This window comes from Cricetulus griseus, chromosome 2 (assembly GCF_003668045.3).
Source record: "Cricetulus griseus strain 17A/GY chromosome 2, alternate assembly CriGri-PICRH-1.0, whole genome shotgun sequence".
Lineage (NCBI taxonomy): Eukaryota > Metazoa > Chordata > Mammalia > Rodentia > Cricetidae > Cricetulus > Cricetulus griseus.
Window position 1 is genome coordinate 206,327,785 of NC_048595.1, and position 19,283 is coordinate 206,347,067.

The 19,283-nt window shown below is 37.0% G+C and overlaps 1 protein-coding gene across 1 annotated transcript in view; it reads left to right on the forward strand.

Annotated features, from left to right (window-relative positions):
* The window catches only part of Rit2 (Ras like without CAAX 2), a 350,814-nt gene that overhangs the window by 317,752 nt on the left and 13,779 nt on the right, over positions 1–19,283 (forward strand). The gene's annotated exons all lie outside the window — the stretch shown is intronic.

Consider the following 19,283-nt stretch of genomic DNA (forward strand, 5'->3'; position numbering starts at 1 on the left):
CTATAGTACCCTTGATATGCAATGATTTTTAAGACTAGGGTATTTGATTAGTAAGTTTGGAATTGCTGCTATAAATCATATTTAATAAATTTATTTTTTTTACTAAACATTCTAACAAGAAAGAGTTATAAAACAACTTAAAATATATTTGTCTGCTAAAAGCCAATAACTTGATTGGAAGACAACATTTATTCGTATTAACAGTTAAAGACAAGAGCAAATGAAAGTCAGCAAATGACTTGGCACATGATAAATGACTTTGCCTTGGCTCCTACAATGCTGAGTCATGGTAGAAATACATGGAGGAAAATGACTTGCTTCTTTCATAGGCAGCATTTGTCCTCTGTCTAGTTAGCATTTCCAATGCCTTCTGTGGCCCACTGACCAGAGGAGTCTCTCAGGAAAGATTTCAAGTTCTCCTGGAAGTTCTTGGATGTTGTTGTCCCTTGAAAATTTCATTTTTCTTTTGGAACCTCTAGTTTTTCTCTCTGTAAAAATGTTGTGACCCTTCTGATCTGATTTTTCCCTGAAATCTGTGATACTGTAGTGTAACCATGGGAACCACAGACTTTCTGAACAGGGTAAGCATAAGGCAAGATGGAAAGAGGGGGAAGGCATTCAGAGCGACAAAAGGAAATCTGAACAATAGGCTCATTGTAACAGAAGGAAAGAGAGGTGACAGGTTCTCAGGAGTGATGGGAAGCCATGGCAGTGGGAATAATGCAGAGTATGTAGGTGGGAATGAAAAGCATCATATGACTGTAGCAAAAAGTTCACAATAATGACTAGAGATTAATCCCACTGGTATAATAGGATGAGACAGGTGGATTGTCAGTCCTGAGACTTGTCATTCTCTAATTGGGAAACTGCTCCAAACTGTAACATGTGAACTCTTGACAAGTGAAAAGGAAAAGTACATGAATAAGCATACATTTAAATTTCAATATTTATGTATGCTAGCATATTTGAATTGGGGAAGTAAGTCTCTATTAGAAACAAATATATTGAGGTTATTAAGATTTAAATAGCAATGATGCGAAATTCCATAAATACATTTACTTTATGTTTGTAACAGTATCACCTTTTTTATTTAAAATTGGGAGTATATAAAAGAATATTTGGAAAGTAGATACCTAACTTCATAGTTCTAACTAGAAAGCTATTATGATTATGATTATGATTATCATAAAAGAGACAGGCTTGGAACTGATGCAGTCTTTGTGCCCTGGAAAACCACAATACATGTGCTAGTATCAGCCAGTCACTCCTCTATTGAAATGTCTCACAGCTAATATACTAGTCAGCACAATGGGTCTTTTTGCCAGAAACATGGTTATTTCTCACTATTGACCATTTTCTTCTCTACACTTCTCATTTTTATTGCTTCTTAGCTGTTTTCTTTCCACAAATTGCTGTTTCATAAACATTTTCTGAAATTATTTACCATAATGTAGCCAAATAAAAAGAGAAACTTTGACTACTTCTGCTATTTAACTGTACAAAGATTCTGAAAGTCTGGGGTTACTGCCTTCTTAGCGGAGTAGGCAGTGCAACAGTCTCATAATCTGAAAGTCTGGGGTTCCCACTGAAGCCTCATTGCATTGGTGAGGAAACTGGCCTCAGTGTTCTGTGTTGATGGTGTCTTCCTTCTCTAATCCTAACATTCAAGGAGATTGGGAACATACTGAGTGCACAGTAGGTTTGCTACATGCTACCTCATTTGTCTAATTCCCCGTGTTTTAAAACTGTAAGTATGAACAGTTCCCATAATTAAGATTCTTGGTGCTCAATAGGGATGCTAGCATCACTGAGAGCCATCCTTCATGGAAAGAATGACATTAGTATTGAATGCCCACCTTATTCCTCAAATTTAAATTATTTTCTTAATTTACATAGTAAAATGATATATAGTATGCCTAGCTTAAGACAGCTTTAGCTGCAGGTGATGCTCGATGTTTATAAACTCGAAACTGGTTTAAAAGTATGTAAGAGAAACTTGAGATTTGAAGTGAAATAATACATTAATAATGTCTTATAAAATTATAGAGTTTGGTATCTCAAAAGCTCTAGACATGGCCATTTGAATATCTGACAAAATATTCTTCCTATGATAATGTGGTAAATATGACTGTGGAGTGATAAATATGAAAAGCATAAAATACAAGGAAAGGATGCTTCATTCAAATAAATATATTGTATTTTAAAATGTAATTGGAATAAATAATAAATAAATAAATAAATGACATACAATTTATATAATAAACCTTTGAGGGGGTGTGAAGAGATGGTTTAGTGAGTGTTTAAGAGCACTGACTGCTCTTCCAGGTAGCAAGCTTTTGATCTCACCACCAACATTGTGGCTTCCAACCATCAGTAGAGTCCCAGAGGATCTGATTTTATCTCCTGACCTCCAGAGTCTCAGGCAAGCACACAGTACACAAACATACATGCAGGCAAAACACCCATACGCATAGAATTAATAACTAAATTAAAGCCCTTTTGTGTATACCCATTTGGAACTTGGAAAGCATTTCACACTGGACCAATCACAGTGTGAATCCAATGACAAAGAAAAGATTCAAGCTCAAGTCTGAATTCAAGGCATACTCTATATGCCATAAACCATGGTAAAGTTGCATGTAACTTCTTAAAGGGAACAGGTAATTCAAAGGTGATTCATGTTTACTAATGTGGCAGAGAAAATGACAGATGTAAGACTGGGATTGAATGTTTAAGGGAAGGTAGCATATTTATTCACCAAAAATTTGCTGTAATCAGAACTTCACAAATGAAATGATTCTATTGCCTAAATTTTGAATTTTGGCAGACTAACAGTAATTCTAATATTCTTATTGCTAAAGGTGTTTTGTTATTTATTGTGAATTTATGGTCAGGTGCTATCCCTGCTAATTTCATGCCAAATTGACATACTTTCAATTGAGCAAATGCCTCTATAAGATTGGTCTTTATATTACTATGTGGTATGTTTTCTTGATTGATGGTTACTGTGGGTAAAGCCAAGGCCCAGTTCACTTTATATGGTGTCACCCCTGAGTTGCTTAGACCTAGGTGTTGTAAGAAAGCAAGTTGAGCAAACCAGAAAAGAGAAAGCCAATAAAAAGCAATCCTCCATGGCCTTTGTATCAGCTACAGCCTTCATATTCCTGCATTGCCTGAGTTCCTGCCCTGACTGCCCTCAGTAATGAGCTGTGATATGATACTGTAAGTTGAAATAAATACATCCCTTTCCAAGTTGCTTCTGAGAAGTATTTTATGATAAGAGTAGAAACCTTAACTAAGACAAGTACCATGCTAAACATTTTGGAAAAACTTATCTCATTCAACTCATTTCTTTGAGAATTGATATTAGTCTTATGCCATAAAATTGAGGGTCTCAAAGAATAATGAACATAGAAGAGTATAAAATGAGGGGAAAACTTACTGTTTTACAAAATCAGATGACATTGTAGTTTTAAGTCCTGCCATACCTGATATTTTCTCAATTTACCTAATTCATGTGCCTTCTTGCCTTATCTGTGATTGTCTTCCATGGTCTGCGCTAACAAATATGGTAGTTGTGTACTCTCCATGGTTTGCTTTCTCTTATCTCTAGTTCAAACATGTTAAATGGAAATTTTCTGAAATAAACATATCATGAGATTTGATTACACAGCATTCTGAGCAGTAAAGTGACATCTCATACTACCTTCCTGAGTCCTTCCCTGTATATTAACCACTCCTTGGGTTGGGGTTTATACCCTTTATGCATTAGGCACTTGGTAATCATGCTGCTGACTAGAGCCAAGTGCTTGAGATCAAGTAACTCTTTGTAGTAGCCCCAAACTATCCCACAATACCTCGACTTTCATCTCATCTCAGCATGTGTGTCTTACATCATTTCATGTCATTATAAGAGGTAAAATAATAGAAACAGAGAGACAACATTCACAGAACTTTTATTTTGTCATACATATAAATGTATGGACAAAAGTATAACTCGTTTAGGGACTATTATGAGCTAATGGCCTAGAGTCTCGGAACATTTATGGTTAAGTTGGAACTACTACATGCAAATAACTGAAAATAACTGACAAGAGAAAGGAGAATCGAGAAAATTGCCCCTCCATAGGAGAAGTAGTTTGTATGTCATAGATATTTTCAAGCATATTGTCAATATTTATCAATAGCACAGCTCAATTCTACTATCCACCCCTCTGGGTTCTCAGGCTTCAAAATTGTGGAGAATATGGTAACAGATGTGTGGGCCACAGACTTGACCCTCAGAAAAGCTGCCTATTTGGATCCCACGGAGAGACCTGAGAGGCTGCTCTGGGCAGGTGGCCAAGCAGAATACACATGGGATGGTTACAGGTTCTGTCCAACATGCTTTTGGTGTGGAGAAAGGACAAATTTCCATCTGCCTCTCTTGCTGTTATAAAGAAAGGTATTCATGAAAAGATTATGATTTCAACTCAGAAATACAGATGTCTCAGCAGAATTCTCAAGTAAGTCAGGAAGAAACAATGTCGTTAACATAAAATTTAGGAAATGGAACGAATAGCACTAACTGTTAGAATTTATTACCCCATGCAACAAAATTAGTAATGCCATAAATTCTATTTGAGAAGTCAGCTGGTTTTACAGTGGTCATTCAATGTTTTGGAAAAATTTATTTTCAGTTGATCTGACTTTTATATTTAAAGCTATTTTTTACATATGGTTTAGTGAAATAAGCAATAGGGGACAGTGTTTGAACAGTAAAGAACAGAGTTTTTAGTGGGGATCAGTCACTTATGAAAAGAGTATGCTTGAGCAGGATGCTTGCAGTACTGTGCCTCAGTTTCCTCACACATAAACTAAGACTGCTGACAGTGGAGCCTAGATGCATTGCACATGCGCTCCATTTAGAACTCTATAACCACCTCAGCGTAATAGCTTAACCATTTGTTTTTGAGTCTCATCACATACCGGCTCCAAGGTCTATAGATAGTAAGTGACCTGCTCAAGCTCCCAGGATGATCACAGGCATACTTGCTATAATGGTTCACAATGGAATTCCCCAGTCATCTTATGTATAGACAATATTCACTTCAAGTTTGTAGACGATAATATCATCTGCAAACAGGGAAAGCTTGACTTCTTCCTTTCCAGTTTGTATCCCCTTGATCTCCTTTTGTTGTCTTATTGTTCTAGCTAGAACTTCAAGGACAATATTGAAGAGAATGGAGAGAGTGGACAGCCTTGTCTTGTTCCTGATTTTACAGGAATAGCTTTGAGTTTCTCTCCATTTAGTTTGATGTTGGCTGTTGGCTTACTGTATATTGTTTTTATTATGTTCAGGTATGTTCTTGTCATTCCTGATCTCTCCAGGACCTTTATCATGAAGGGGGGTTGGATTTTGTCAAAGATTTTTTTCAGCATCTATGACAGGTGACCATGTGGTTTTTCTTCTTCAGTTGGTTTATATGGTTCATTACATTGATAGATTTTTGAATGTTGAACCAATCCTGCATCTCGGGGATGAAACCTACTTGATTGTTCTGATATGTTCTTGGATTCGGTTTGCCAGTATTTTATTGAGTATTTTTGCATCAATGTTCATGAGGGATATTGGTATGTAGTTCTCTTTCTTAGTTGTGTTTTTGTGTGGCTTGGGTACCAAGGTAATTGTAGCCTCATTTCTCTCTCCCCCGCTAGCCTTAATTCCTCTCTAATGCTTTTTAGATTTATATGTTTTTATTTCTATTTGTCAAACATATTCTGAATGAAAACTATTTTTAACTCATTTTTTTCACATATAAAGTTTTCACTGAGTACTTGTGAAAAAGAATATTTTACTCAAGTTTGTAATAGTATGGGTCAAGTCTTATAAAATAGACTAAACTTGTTATCCCAATATCAAAAGAGATGGGGACATTTAAATATTCTTACTAGCTAGCAGAAAATAGGAAAATGCTTGAGAGATATAGGCAGCATGGTTGGAGCATATATGTGTTTTATGCTGGCTATTTTTGGTTGTCAACTTTGTGAAATCTGGAATTAACTAAAGGTCACACCTGTTGATGGTTTTTCTTGATTGGGTCATATGACATGAGAAGAGTCATCCTAAATATCCATCATTTGAGGTAGAAAGATCCACCTTAAATTTGCATCATTGCTATCTAGAGACCCAGCTTAAATCTGGGCCACACCCTCTCCTGTCATAAAGGGCATGGAAGAAATAAGCTTTTGCTTTTGCCTACTCTCTCTAATTTCTCACTGGCAAATTCATATATCCTGCTGCTGAAGCACTCCCACACTGGTATTAGAGACTGCATCTTCAGGATTCCAACATACACTGAAGCCCACCTGATACATGCAACCATATGTATTATATATGATATACTATTTGTATATGTTCTATCAGTTCTGTTCTCTAGGGAACTCCAACACACACACACACACACACACACACACACATACACACACACACACACACACACACACACACGAGGCACAACTGTTATTTTCTTTATTTTAAGTTTTATGTCTAGATATTTTGCCTGCATGTATGTTGTGAACCTCATGATTATAAATTTCCTTCATAATACTGCTTTTAATATATACTTTAGAGATTTTGCTGTTATATTTTTATTCTTATAAAACTTTCTGGAAGTTATTTATTTATTATTCCTTCTTTGACCCATCCATTGTTCAGTAAAGATGGATGCATTTTAAAAGGATAAGTCTCAAGTCCTGAAGATAATATTTTTTTAGCTGTAGAAGATTTACAGTGTCAAAGAAGAGAGAAAGAACACCAGTTTTTTAATGCAAATTCCCTAATTAAAAGTGAGTCAGGAATGTATGGACGTGAAGAAACTTCTCTGAATTTTACCCAGGGTAAGTGACCATTAAGGCAGCCTTGTTGAGTATGAAAACAAGATGTCATACATTAAATCTACTTTTGAAAATAAGATTTCAGTTGAACTTCTTATTGCACAATATGTGTTAGTTCAATTAAGATTGGGGAAAAAGAGTACGGAGAAAATAAAGAAGAGTTCATGATAAGGCAATGAGTATATGAATTTAATAAATCATAACCTATCTCCTGTCCAGAGTGAAATTTTCAGCTCTGACTGACAAGCAATCAAATGCATTTCAGCATCGTTTGTGCATGATGTCTTTGCCTGTAATTTGTTAGAAGTGCTCAAGAGCACTAAGATATCCACAAAATACCAAAAAAATATGTAAACAAAGAAATTTACTAAAACAAAGCTCCTACTCCATAGGTTATAAGATACAGTTTATTCTTTTTTAAAGAAAAATATGTGTTCAATTTTGAGAAAAATTTAAACATTCATAGAAATTATATTTTTCTTTTTTCACTTTTTTAAAAAAATTGAGATTGTGCTTTAATTACAACATTTCTTCCTTCTCTTTCTTTCCTGCAAATTTTCCCATGTGCCTCTCCCCAATTCTCATTCAAATTCATGGCCTCCTTTTTCATCAACTGTTATTGCATGCATACATAACACTAACAATTTTCACTTTACCTACATGTACATGAATATTTATTAAGAAAACACCAATATGTAGTCTTCACTTCTCACAGAAGGTTTAAAATAATTTTATTTTCCCTTAGATACATAGATGCTTAGGATGCAAAGAAACAGATTTTTAAAGAATGCTTAAGGCTATGGTTCTCATAGACAGGCACATTTCAAACTAGAAGAGGGCTTATCTGCATTTCATTCCTGACCTTTCCCAGACTGTTGGTTCTCCATAGCCTCAGTACAGCTGGTGTATGAAAACAAAACCTGTAGAGCTTTCCAAAGGTTTCTAATTATCCCAAAGCACATCAGCCTCTAAGAGAATGGGATTGGAGTTTACTTGTCTAAGCTTCTTAATCACTCTCTTCTTGCTATAACCAAAGATAACCATTTGAGATGCTCAAAGAATTTAGGATCCCAGAAGCTGGAGCACTAAATGTTAGAATGAAAATGTTGTAACATGATAAATAAAAGACCCAGCAACAGATATTGGGGTTCAAACTTGAAGCTGAAGATCAGAAAAGCAAAACAGCTGGTCACTAGTTCTCACTCTACTTCAGACTGACATATGATCCTGGCTCCACCAAACCTCAGACTGAAGCCTCTCCTCAGTGTTGCTGGAGAATCCTGAGACTTCAATGTCTTCCTATCCTGAATGTGGCTGGAGACTGAATGCGTTATACTCAACACTGAAGATCTTGCTCCTATCTATTGGTGTTTGCTTGTTTGTTTTCTTTCTCTCCATTTTTTATTTAAATTAAAAACAGGATTATTTTACATGTCAATACCAGTTCCCTCTGCCACTCCTTCTCCCTTGCCCCCTGCTCCAACTAACACCCTACCTATCCCATACTCTTTCTGTTCTCCAGGGAGGGTGAAGCCTTCCATAGGGGGTCTTCAGAGTCTGTCATGTCCTTTGGGATAGGGTCTAGGCCCACCCCCTTGTGTCTAGGCTCAGGGCGTATCCCACTATGTGGAAGTTCATTTGTGTGCTAGGGTTAAAAAAAAAGAACAAAACAGAAAAAATGGTGATGGTTTGATCAGATGTCTCTGCAGAGACAGGCTGCTCTTCCAGAAGACTAATATTTGATTCTCAGCACCCACATGGTAGCTCACAACTGTCTGTAACTTCAGTTTCAGGAGGGTACTGTGCCCCTGATTATCTAGACCTCCAAATTGACTTTCTTCTTCATGGGGTCTGGAACAGTCCTATGCTGGTTTCCCAGCTATCAGTCTGGGGTCCATGAGCAACCCCTCTTTCAGGTCAGCTGTCCCTGTGGGTTTCTCCAGCCTTGTCTTGACCCCTTTGTTCATCATTCCTCCCTCTCTGCAACAGGATTCCAGAGTTCAGCTCAGTGTTTAGCTGTAGGTGTCTGTGTCTCTTCCATCAACTACTAAATGAAGGCACTAGGATGGCATATAAGGGAGTCATCAATCTCATTATCGGAGAAGGACTTTTAAGGTAGCCTCTTGACTATTGCTTAGATTGTTAGTTGGGGTCGACCTAGTAGATCTCTGGACATTTCCCTAGTACCAGAATTCTCTTTAAAAGTATAATGGCTCCCTCTATGATGGTATCCCTTTTCTTGCTCTCCTCCATTCCCCCCCTGACTAGATCTTCCTGCTCCCTCCTGTACCCCTCTCTCTTCCCCTTCTTCCCTTCTTTTCTTCTAACTCCCTTTCCCCTCCCCCCATGATCCCCATTAGCTTAGGAGATCTTGTCCCTTTCCCTTTCTCCCAGGGACCATGTGTGTCTCTCTTAGGGTCCTCCTTCTTTCCTAGCTTCTCTGGCGGTGTGGATTGTAGGCTGCTACTTCTTTGTTCTAGATCTAAAATCCATATATGAGTGAATGCACACCATTTTTGTCTTTTTGGGACTGGCTTACCTCATTCAGGATGGTTTCTTCTAGTTCCATCCATTTGTCTTCGAATTTCAAGATTCCATTTTTTTTTCTGCTGAACAGTACTCCATTGTGTGAATGTATCACATTTTCTCCATCCATTCCTCAGTTGAGGGGCATCTAGGTTGCTTCCAGTTTCTGGATATTGCAAATAATGCTGCTATGAACAACGTTGAGCAGATGTCCTTGTATGAATGTGCTTCTTTGGGGTATATGCTTAAGAGTGAAATTGCTGGATCTCATGGTAGATTGATTCCCATTTTCCTGAGGAATCGCCATACTGATTTCCAAAGTGGCTGTACCAGTTGGCACTCCCACCAGCAGTGGAGGAGTGTTCACCTTTTTCCACATCCTCTCCAGCATAAACTGTCATTGGTGTTTTTGATTTTATCCATTCTGACAGGTGTAAGATGGTATCTTAGAATTGTTTTGTTTTGCGTTTCCCTGATGGCTCTGGATGTTGAGCACTTTCTTCATATTCACCAACCCCACATCTGACAGAGGGCTGTTTTCAAAAAATATACAAAGAACTCAAGAAGCTAGACTCCAAAACACCAACTAATCCAATTAAAAAGTGGGGTACAGAACTAAATAGAGAATTCTCAATAGAGGACAGACCATAATGTTGTATCAATGCATCTTGCAGGGACTGAAAACCAATCTTTCTTATCTTTGCTCCACTTAAAAGATCAATGTAATTCTTTGCAAAGTCATATTGTTCATATTTGAGGTAGAAATTGTGTCTGGTAAATATTTAAGCCTGTGAAAGTGTTTACTTGTTGCTGGCTAGCTCAGGGTCTTATGTTCCTCAGTTTGTGTTGAGCTAACACCAAACTAGAATGAAATTCCTACATAGGGTAGAACTGCGTGTTCTTTTCTCACTCTGTCCCTTGTCTTGTAATCCACACACTTTTTCCCTCCTTATCTCCCTTTTCTCCTGAAAAAGGCAAATTACTGCTTGTGTTTACCAACAAGCAGGTATTTTCAGGGGGGATTCTCAACCATTTCTACCCATAGAGGAACCCCTGTGACCTCTTTGATTGCTCTAGGTGCTCATGAGTTTCTGCAACTTTATCTTTGGCGTTAATAGTGATCTGACCTCTATGTGCTAAGAGAGGGTGCAGTTAGTGTCTAGGTAACCCAACACCTCCTGGTGTTAGAGATTCCTTGAGGAAGCTCCACTTTCTCTTCTTGTTCATCCATTTACCACTTGTTCCCTTGGTCCTTTGAAGTGGACTCTAGATAGTCAGACAGAAAGTTTACTTTTTCTCCATACCTGGGCTGTTTCACAAACAATCCTAGAAATTCTGGCCCTTTCCCCCCTTTTATCCTACTTTTGTCATCCCATTTCCAAACATTTATGTTTCAGATGACTCTTAGCCATCCTTAAATTTGAAATATGATGGAAAATGTGAAGGTCTAGTTCCAAAAACAAGGCTCCTATTGAGACTAGCCATTTGTAATTTATTTCTTCTGCTTCTAGCTTTGTGTGTGTGTATGTGTGTATGTGTGTGTGCATGTGTGCATGTGTGTGCACATGTGATAGACATATACATGTCCTTGTGTTTAGTTTTCTGTGTTTGTGGTAAACGAGTGAGACTGAGAGTGTGTGTTTGAATATGGTGTGTGTATGGTGTGAGTGCAAATATGTGTTGTGGCTACATATGTCTGCTTTTACACATGCATGGATGACAGAGAAGGGCTGTATCACTCTCCAACATCCTCCTTTGAGATTGGGTCTCTTAATGAACTTGGAACTAGGCTTGTAAATATGACATGAAAGCTCCTCAGATCCTTGTATATCCACCCTTCATACCACACAGGATTGGGTTACAGGCCCATGTGACCATTTTTTCCCTATGAGTGTTTCTAACCCAGGTTCTTATGCCTGCATATCAGCTGGTCTTTTCCATTGAGCCTTCTCTTCAGCACTCCAGCTATAGGTTCTTTCCTTAGTAAGTTCCACAATAGTCAAAACCCCACAGAGAATGAGAAATGCATCCTAGGCAGTGTTTAACCATGACTTTCTACTACAGAAAGTTGAAGCTGTATTATTCAGAACTCTTCTACTGTTACAGAACTTCATCATGCTTTTAAACAAACATGAAATTAACAGAAAATAAATGCTCTGATTCCAATAATGAGAGAATCCAACTTTGTTTCCTTAACCCCTAACTAGGTTTAAAGCCTCTAAACACACAATCAGAATATTTCTTTCTCTATTTTCCTTACATTTCTGTTGAATTTATTCCAAGGTAGATGCATTCTGCAAGCATTTCCTTCCAACAGCATAGCTATTTCCAAAGACTAGGCATCTCAGCCTCTTTGGTTCATAGGTAGACCATCAACATCTGGAGAAAAAAATAATGCCAATACCCAGGAGTAGGTACTCACAAAGCCTGAAGTCTGAGATAGTATCAATCCTACAAAATCTATTGAGCTTATAAGTATGAAAGATTATCCTTTTCAATGGAAAATAAGGACAATCATTTCAAAAATATAGTCCTATATATAAGCAAAAATAATAGAAGTTCATCATTGAAATATCCTAACACATCCCACTTTTGACTTTCAAAAGAAGTTTATTCATGAAAATTGAATCCTGGGAATTTCTGGTTTAGGTAACTACAGATATATCAATTGGACTACAGTAATGACACCCCCTCCAGCTTTAAACTTTATTGCCCCCACAATTCAATCCCTTCATCTCTCTTGGTCCTTAATTAAAATGGTCTTTGGAAGCAGTTAGATGCTTTCTTCCCTCTGGTAACTAATTAGGCTGGCCTCCACCAAGTCTTTTGTCCAGAATTTTTATCCAAAGAGACCTGAAGAGCTATCATTTCACCTGTTCCAGGTTGAGGTATCCATGGAAACCTTGAACTCCTAATGTCTGGTATTTGGCAGGCTCTTGTACTCATAGGGCAATTTATTGCTAGGCTACCTTGAAAACAGCTCTTGAACCTGTGACCTAGATTCAGATAATTTTGTTAATAATAACCCCACACCTAATTGCATCTTGGCTGATCCCAGTATCTGAAATACTCATTTTAAAGATAAACCTACAATCTTAGCTAAATAAACTATCAAGAATGAGGAGCAGAAATCTTATATAAGGATAAACAGGGGAACAGGATAATTGCTTTTTCCTCACTAGGTTTTGTGTGTGTGTGTGTGTGTGTGTGTGTGTGAAATTACTGTGTTGTGAATATATTATTACTATACACAGCATAACAGATGTATATGTTTATATGGAAAGCAATTATGAACATGAGCCTTTTGTGTCTATTTACGTACATATACGTGAAAGAGTAGTCCTTCCCTTTAGGCTACAGTTAGTGAGCTCTGATGTTGACAGGCTTTGTTCTTCAACAGCCCTGTTTTCCCCAGACCTTGTATTTTGTTTTTGTCCTTCTGGTGTGTGAGGGCAGACCTTAGCAGAAAGTCAGCTGTCTTAAATATGGCAGGTCATCCATCAATTTCTCCCCAGGCTGTCAGAACTCCTTTTAATACTGCTTGTAATTTTCCAGGGGAGGTTTACAAAAGCCACAAACGGAATTTTAATGCTGTAAAATTCCTTTGGAGATAGTAAATATTTCATTTTACGTGAAACGAAGCTGCATGTCAGCTGGTCTCTGAGAAGATGAATACACATTCCCAGTTAAGGTTTATTGTCTTTAATTCTCTATGAATCAAGTCCTTTGCATCACTGTTTTGAATGAAATGTGCAGGGACAGCCTAGGCACTATTTTCTGTGCAGTCATTGCTTAGCCACTCTTCCCTGGACAGTGACAATCTGGGCACTGTTCCCTATATACTTGTCATAGATGAGCACCATTTTCTGTATAAGTCATGCCTTAAGTAGAAGCATATATTTTTGTTATTAGATGTTAGATTCTTGAAAGTCATTTTCTCTTTTGATACAATCAAAAATATTAATTGCTTCCATAATTGCCCAGCATTCACCCAACTGATTTGCAAATGCTTTGATTATGCATCCCAATGTATCAGCTGAAGAAACTAATGACAACATTAATAACTATCACAACCCCCATTGAGAAGAAAATTTAGGCTCCAGGAAGCTTGCTGTCAGAGGCTGGACTGCATGGGCCTAAATATTAAGACAGTAATGACTTTTCACAATAACTAGATAAAATAGATTCTAAAATCTTTCAAATCAGCTAACACATAAATACTATACACTAAATAAGGCTGCATTACATATTAGTATGATAAATGAGATTTTGTTTTAATTTTTTATGATAACACTCCGTATTTCTCTCAGAGATGGTGGTTACTTATTAAAACAAAGACCGTAGAAACACTTCCTAGCAATCCTTGCACAATTTGCAGATGAGAGGGCAACATTCATGGTTTACTTATGAATTTAATTTAGCAAGTAAATGCTTATAAAACATTTTCATGGTTGAGTTCTAAAAATGAAAAAGAGCTGGCCATGACAGTTTATACCTCTGAGAAGTACTATCTGAAGAGTAAAGGGGGCTCTGTCTCTGGTACCTGGGAGATGTGTGGAGTAAGGGTAAAGATAGTGTATCATTTCAGATAGAAGGGTTCTACCTGTAGGACATGGAGTACATTCACTGACAGGCAAATTAAGAATAGGAATTATATGTTCTGGAAAGAAATGTGAGCACATATTTTAGTAGCTATAATGCTGACTACAGGGGATTGGCAGTGGATAACATCAGATGTATGTTGGTTGGGCTCCTAGAGATGGGTTGTGAAAAAAAGGCTAGTTCAAAGGAAGATTGACAGGGATGGAGAGGTTTTTTCTTTTTAAACCCAACAGCAACAACAACAAAAACCCTAATACACGGATATTTGGGGTAGAAGCAATTTCATATACCTAGTATTAGTTTTTCACAAAAGATTGGTGTTTATATCATAATATGTTATTGCTTCATTTAGTAAACTATACCTAACATAATATTCAGCAGTTCTGAAAACAGACATGATAATGGATGCAGTTGTATTGGATTATCTAATGCAGCAGAAATCTATCTGCCCTATCATACAGATAAGAATCAGACGTCTCACTCATGTCAGAATTCACAAGTTATATGTTGAGATGAGCTCATCATGTGCACTATGTGAATAAAGAAATAAAATGTTCCAAGTATTTTTGCATTCTAAACATTACATGCAAGCTTATTGTCTTCATTGTTTTTCTTATTGTTCCCATTTTAAGGTGAGAACACAGTCTCAATAATACTGCGTAACTTAATTCCATCACTTAATTTGCAATTGGCAGAATATGGAATAGACCTCAGGTCCCTAGATTTCAGAGATCATTCACTGAACAAGATGTCTTCTTGTTTTTGTCTCAGTAGGTCAGGCTTTTCATACTAGCACAGCCTGTGTTCTCAAGTTCCATAGAGGATGAGACACAGAGAATGTCAGCAGGCTGACAAGTTCTTCCAGTGATAGTGTCTGTTGTCAGGTACTGTCTGACATGACCAGAATCCAGAAGTGAAACAGGTGTCACAAACATGAATAGTTTCAGATTGCTATTTTGTAATAGACTTGTCAAGAATGGTTGCTATATGTGGCATGCTTTGTACCCAGCCACTGAGGCGGGTCACTGTCCTCATCTGGGGAGTGATCAAGCAACTGGCCTAAGGAAACAACAAATGGAAGAAGTTTCTCAGGCCACACAAGGTCTCATTCAGCAGTTAGAAACTGTCATGTGTTCAGCCACTCAAATCTGCATGAATATTCCAAGTCCAAGGGGATGGGGCACTCACTAAAGGACACAATTTTAAAAACATAGCTTTGGATTTATAGCAGAAATCCCATATTTAGGCATCTAACATCAACAGTTCTCCCAGCAAGAGGCATCCTCTACTCCCAGGTACCTGTGGTTCATCCCCCCTCCCCAGTTTTCTCTTCATGTAAATGCTCTTGAGGCAGGCATCACTTTGTTGGCTCTGTTGTCTTTGGTGTTTGGAGTAAAGAGGAAAATGAAGTGGCATGAAAATAACCTCAGGTGCTCACTCCAATGTTTCAGAACTGCAAGATTTGGGGAATTTTGACATCTTCTTGTTCTTTAATTTATCTTAGTTGTATAAGGTGGTCTGGAGCATGATACATTGGGGAGAAATCTCAGAAATCCAAATGAACTTGTCATTAAGTGTAAAGGATTTTGATAGAAATGTTTGTTTTACAGAGAGATGGTTAATCAAGTACTTGCTTATAGAAACTAGATAGTCATTGCAAACATGTGAAAACAAGAGAAATGTCTTAGTAATTTGAGAGCAATCCTAAAGATACTGCAATTACAAATCTTCATCCTTTTGTATTTAGTTTTAGTGAAGTTCTTTATGGAACCAGAACATAATATAGGGGATTATAAGTTTTGAAAGCTTGGCTCATATGATCAAGAAGGCTGAGAAGTCCTAGTCAGTCTTTAAAAAAAGAAAAAGCTGGACATATCAGAGAATAGTATTTTGCCAGCTCTCTGAGCATTCCATAGCCCAGTCATGTTTACACCCATTACAACAGAATTCAAGAACCTTTTAATATCATTAATGCAACTGATGTTCTTTGCTCTTACAAGAATCTAAATTAATCCAATGCTTATTTATTAAGAAGTTTGCAAGCCATGGAAAGGTTCCTGACAATGTTATTATACAATCTTCTATAACCTATATAAGAACCTTCTGAAAGAAATGCTATTACTTATAGTTATTGGACTTATTTTGAAGAAGAGGGAATTGAAGTTTTATAATCAGAGTTACTTACATGGGTTTGTCTATATTCACAGCTATAAAGATAATGAAAATATTTTATGTAATTATTAAACTTCTCCATGATATTTCTGACAATGAGGGATCACAGAATTAATTAATTGGAACTCAAAAATATTTGCATTAATTTTATAAAGTCTCTAGACAGAAGAAGGATTAATTAGACATGCAGAAAGTGAGGAATGTACAAGTATTTTCAAGAATCTCATTTTATTATTGGCCGTACTGAAGGAATTATGGGAACTTCCTAAGGGATTCCTCATCTAAAGGTTGTGCATGTGATTTTATACTTGAACTATGAGGCAAGACTTGAAGAAATCAGTCTGAAATTTGTGAACAGTCTGAGGATGACTCTGTGGTATTGAACTGATCAAGACTGTACAAGGAGGGAATGTCATGGGAGAAGAGAAACAATAAAGATCACAGGTAGAATAATGGGCACATAATTATAAGAAGAATGAGTGAAGATTAAGACATCAGGAAATTTAGACAGAATATTGAGAATAATAACTGGAAGAGCTTATAAAATTAAGAAATACAGAGATCATGAACTCAATGGGGAGTTTTACATATGGTAAAATGTCCTGGAAGCATGTGAAGATTGCCAGTGAGAATGGACATCACATTTTTGCAAGACAATGCTTTTGAAGGTCATGTTAAGAGGAGAACAATAACATAGGCTGTTAGTACTGATGTTTGAACCAGAAATGGCTGAGGGAAACCAGTACAACCTACAACATATTTTGTTTTGAAATTGGGAGCTCATTTCCCCATCACTTTTCCAGCCTCATCCTTTCTGCTTGTAACTTCAAAGAAATATTTCTAATCAGCATTTGATGTAGAATGGAATAGCAGGTATATGAAAGTAACCAAAACTGGACTCAAATGAAACTTGTGTTTCCTTGTAATTGTAGAGTAAAGCTATCAGAGTAGGGGATGGTAATGTTGAAAACAGAATGGTATCCAATGCTGCAGAACTAGAGTAGATATCAAAGATTTGGAGCCCAGTTGGAGGTTCTTCACTTGATAGAAATCAGCAGCCTTCTTTCTCCAAGGCTGAATGGAAGGCACATGACAAGATGTACAATAACACAGATGAATTTTCAGTTGCCTATCTGCAGTCTTAGAGCTTCTAGTTTTGGATGTTTTTATTTCTTCACTAAGGTGAAATAAGGGGTGAGAATCTGTGAAGATGAGGTCACAGATATAAGACAAGAAGTGCAGATTCTGAAAAACTAAATGAGACATAGTGAAGAATTCTGTATACTTACAAGTAAAACAACTGACAAGAGCATTGATGGCGCTCCTGAGCTTGAGCCTTAAATTTACTGTGGTGTGAACAGGCACAGACACACAACTCATTCAAAATATTCTCAAGTCTCTGTGTATAAGGTCACAGAATGAGCATCAGTTCATTCCCATCTCCCATACATTCCAAGATTGAAAAGCATCAAACTCGCTTGGTTCAATTTAGTACTCCTTTGTACAGCAGGCCTTTTCTAAATATGACCTCACATGATACATAGGCCAATAGTGAGTGTGAACAATCTGTGATAGAACTGTGAATCCCAGGGCTTTCCTTCGAATCTCTGGGGGTCATCTGCAACTTTGATCTGTAGATTCTACTCAAGCAAACATGGTAATGCTGTGTCTCTATCATGCTGTGCAGGGATTTTTGCAGGGCACATCTTCTGTTACAACATCATATGTGAATATGTATTTGTGATGCTTGACATTGATTGCGTGCATATTTTTCAGATCTTCATCAACTCAAGTACAATCTTAGCTTCTGAATTTTCTAATTCACAGGAGTCACAGTCATAAAAGTAGGGTGGTTCCTCTTTGGTCATCTTTCTGTCTGCTTACTCATCCATTCAGGGAAGAGATAGTAAAGATACTTGTTTTCCATGGTTCTATTTGCAAAGTATTGAGGTTTTATAGGAAGTTCAATGTTCCTTGGTCTCTGTCTTGTATTTTGCATTGAGTAGACATTATATACTCACACAATTTATTACTTAATTATAATAGTTATTTGTGTAATGAGTAGTATAATTTTCTTCTTTATATTTTGTGTAATACATATTTATTAATATAATAAATTAACCATTAAAATATTTTTGATGCTTAAGGAATAAATTCTGGGAACCCTTGGAAAACTGACCTATTCATATTACTTCACTGAAGGTTTCAACAAACCATTGATTTGACATGTATCAAATATATACATTTATTTATTAAATTATACAGTTAATATATATGGTATAAAGAAATATCATAGCATATACGAACATATATGCATACCTCTTCATATATATATTACTACATAAAGAGCAATATGCTGATGAAGTCTATTGATTTATAATTTTAGCAATACTGTTTTAAATCTTTAGAGGAAAATTTCGAAGAAAAAGCTAAACATATCACTGTTAGCAAAATATTTAACATTAACCTGCACTTCTCTCTCTTTGTAGCAACTATTGGCTGCCATGGCAACATTTCCCACAGCACTGCATAGTTCTTTTAGATGAAAAGCACAAGGCCTTGGAGACTTCAAATGTCTCCTTACAAAGAAGTCCCAAACCTTTACCCTGGAGCCATTACCACCCTGGGCCTCAGAAGCCCTGGCTACCTCGTTTAATTTATTATGTCCTGCTTCAATCAATACCACTCTGGAGCACCAGGAGAGAGAACACCCCATTGCATCTTGTTGCACAGTGTATGCTCACAAGAAATAACAAGAATTGTTTTTTTTAAATTTTTCAGTTAGGTTCCAAAAAATTTCAGAAGGTGCCAAGTAGCTTAGGCACTCACACTAATTTGTGTTGTCTTGTTCACTACTTTGTTGACTAAGTACTCAACAAAAGTCTAATTTTTACTTTTTCATTCCCTATTGTTAGTCCTTTCTCTGACCCCCTACTCTTATCCACTTAGATAATTGCTGCTTTCAATTTAGGTCCCAGGTTGAGGCTCCATTTTTTGTTTTTAGAGGGAGAATTGAGGACCACTAAAATGAAGTTAGAGGACACACTTGTAAATGACATCCCAGTCCCCTGGGCTGGTGGTAGTCAGTGATCTGAAGTTTCCTTTTA